General features: G+C 39.4%; 1 non-coding gene across 1 annotated transcript; it reads right to left on the bottom strand.

The window, feature by feature from the left end:
- Window positions 1–1,577: 1,577 nt before the first annotated feature.
- Window positions 1,578–1,681, bottom strand: LOC138835428 (U6 spliceosomal RNA). The gene has a single exon (XR_011374621.1). It is a non-coding gene; the product is annotated as a U6 spliceosomal RNA (small nuclear RNA).
- Between the last annotated feature and the right edge of the window lie 1,256 nt (window positions 1,682–2,937).

Genomic DNA, 2,937 nt, shown 5'->3' with positions numbered 1-2,937 from the left:
AGGCCTACTCCTGGAAAAAGGCTGGCAAGCCCCTGGGAAAGATGTGTTTCTGCCTTTCTTTTCCTCACTGTATAGGAGTGCCTATTAATCTTTTACTGTTTCTGCTGTTCATTGTACTTACTCATTGTCAACGTTCCCCTATTCAAAGCTCTTTCTTAAGAGTGCTGACGACTCAAATATCTCATGAGTGTCTTAAAAATATGACTAACTCACCAGAGTTAAGTGCTACCCTGAAACCCCTCTTATGGAGTTTAGTAGACAAGTCATAATTAAATATAAAAGTATTGGGGGTTTCACGATGTCATCTCAGCAGAAGGAATTGTTTGTAAGAGATTTACAAGAAGCTGTAGGTGCGGCTAGAACAGAAAGAATGTATGGCAATTGCTGAGATAACTACTTAGGAGAAAGAACTTCTTATTACTCTCTTTCATTTACTAAGATACTTGCTAAATCTAAGTCTCCTTGGTGTTTACTATTAAAGAAAGAACAGAAAAGATCTTATGGGACAGTTAAGGCCTCTATAGAAATAAGGTAATGGTTAGTTGGTGACAAACATCAAAACCCATTATATTTCTTAGAGATAAGCCGGAAACAAGTGCCTATCAGGCAACCAGCTGGTGACCACCCAAGAATGAAGCCCTGAAGCAAGGTTGTGTAACCTTTTGCCCTTTCAGGCGACCAGCTGGTGACCGCCCAAGAATGAAGCCCTGCAGCAAGATTATGTAACCTTTTGCCCTTTCTTATGGAGATTTTTGCTATAAAAGTCTGTTATTCTCTGCATTAAATCGCAGTCAGCATCCACTCCTCTTGTGTGTGAGTTGTCTGTTTGCCATTTCCCCACCTATTCCAGTTCCTCCCCTAGGTGTCCTCTGTCGTCCCGACAGAACCCCATCCGCGGCAAAGGATTGCACAGAGACCAGAGTTGAATCCCCAGAGTTGAAAAAAAAAAGAAAAACATTGGAAAAAGCTATTTATTATTCTAAGTGTCCTCAATTTCAGACACTGGTAATGTTGAGTTATTGTTTGACATTAACCAATGAAGTGTGAAATTTAAGAAAATGAAAGATAGTTCCTTGGGTGGAGTGGAAAATATTTCGGCAGTTATAGGAAATGAAACACAATTAGGAGTTAAATTGAGGATACATTCAAGAGCAGTAGCCGTGGCTTCAGAGATGGGACAGAGCTAAATATGTTAGACATATGTTAAAAAGGAGAACATGGGGCTTGGAATGTAGTTTAGTGGTACAGTGCTTGCCTAGCATGCATGTAGCCCTGGGTTCAATTACTCAGTACCACATAAACAGAAAAAGCCAGAAGTTGCCCTGTGGCTCAGGTCAAAGGGTGCAAGACTTGTGCAAAAAAGAAGCTCAGTGACACTGTGCAGGCCCTGAGTTCATGCTCCAGGACTGCCAAAAATAAAAAGAGAGAACATGTCAATAATGAATGAGGGAGGGATCCAGAAACCAAATTCCTCACTGAATATTTTCTCTATTTCAATATCATTCCAGAGAGAAAAATTAGGCATAAAGATGGTCCAGAAAGAACATACCTCATGAAGTAATACAAGATTTAAAAAAAAAAATATGGAACGCTTCACATATTTGCATGTCATCCTTGTGCAGGGACCATGCTAATCTCTGTACTGTTCCAATTTTAGTATATGTGCTGCCAAAGCGAGCACTACAAAAAATTTTTTTTTTACTGCAACTGGCCTGTAGAGAGAATCCATCAGACTTAATTGTGACTTGCAATAGCACAAGAGCTCATTGTAATAGCACAAGTGCTATCTGGATATTATGTATGGGTCCTGAGCATTGATAAGAGCCTAGGTGCTATTCCTATTTTTTTCCTCAAGAATATTACTCTATTACTTAAACGACAGCCCCATTTCTGACTTTTCTGGTGAGGAAATGGAGATAAGAGTCTCATGGACTTTTCCTGGCTCACCTGGCATAACATTGGGATAACATTGGGATAACACCTGGGATAATATTAATAATGTTATCCCAAAATCTCAGCATTCTGAAGAGCTAGACTTATAGTTATGAGCCATTAGTACACAGAGAAATATTTCTTTTTCAGTGGAATGAATTAAGAATACAGATTCTTAAGGAAAATTCACCCTCAGTACTAAGTAAATCATCAAGAACAGTTCACGTGGATACACACACACACACACACACACACACACAAGCACACAAGCAGACACACAAACCCACATAAACGTCTCAGGAATCTGTATCTCTTTCCCCTAAAGAGTAGTATGGTCTAATGGGCAAACTGTGGTGTCACAGTCATGTAATCCCAGATATCAAGAGGTAGAGGTATAGGAGTATGGGGTACTGAGGATGACTTGGGTGAAGTTAGCACAAGATCCTATATTAAAAGCAAACTGAAAAAGAAAGAAAAAGAGTTGGGTGCATGTAGGCACAAGTGGCAATTTATGTGCCTAGTAAGTTTAAGGCCCTCAGTTTAATCCTCACTTCCATGAAAAAGACAAAAAGAATAAAATCTCAGTCCATTTTGTCATTGTTTAAAATCAATTAAGCTGTATACTTCATGAGGAATATAAGGTCTATTTCAAGCCTAATAGTAGTAGCTGGATAGTCTATATAGCATGGTAGCACATGGGACAAGGCCCTGTAGGTGCATCATATCACAGAGGATCTCAGCATCATGGTATGTGCTAGAATGACAGGGAGTAAGGGGCATAGGTTGCTTTTAACAACTCATAACAGTGATAACGTTAGTCCCTTGAGAGTTGATGAGATAATATTTATCCATTTATGACTGAAACATCTTTTAAAGGTTCTACTTCCTGACACTGCTACATTGAATAGTTAAACTTCAGTATGAGCTTTGATGGTGACAGACCACTAACAGGCTTCTGACAGAGGCAGGTGAGACCATTGGAAGCCAAGGACGTTAATACAACTA

Source organism: Dipodomys merriami, unplaced genomic scaffold, assembly GCF_024711535.1.
Source record: "Dipodomys merriami isolate MVZ:Mamm:240054 unplaced genomic scaffold, mDipMer1.0.p SCAF_238, whole genome shotgun sequence".
NCBI lineage: Eukaryota > Metazoa > Chordata > Mammalia > Rodentia > Heteromyidae > Dipodomys > Dipodomys merriami.
This window is presented reverse-complemented; position numbering and strand designations above follow the sequence as displayed.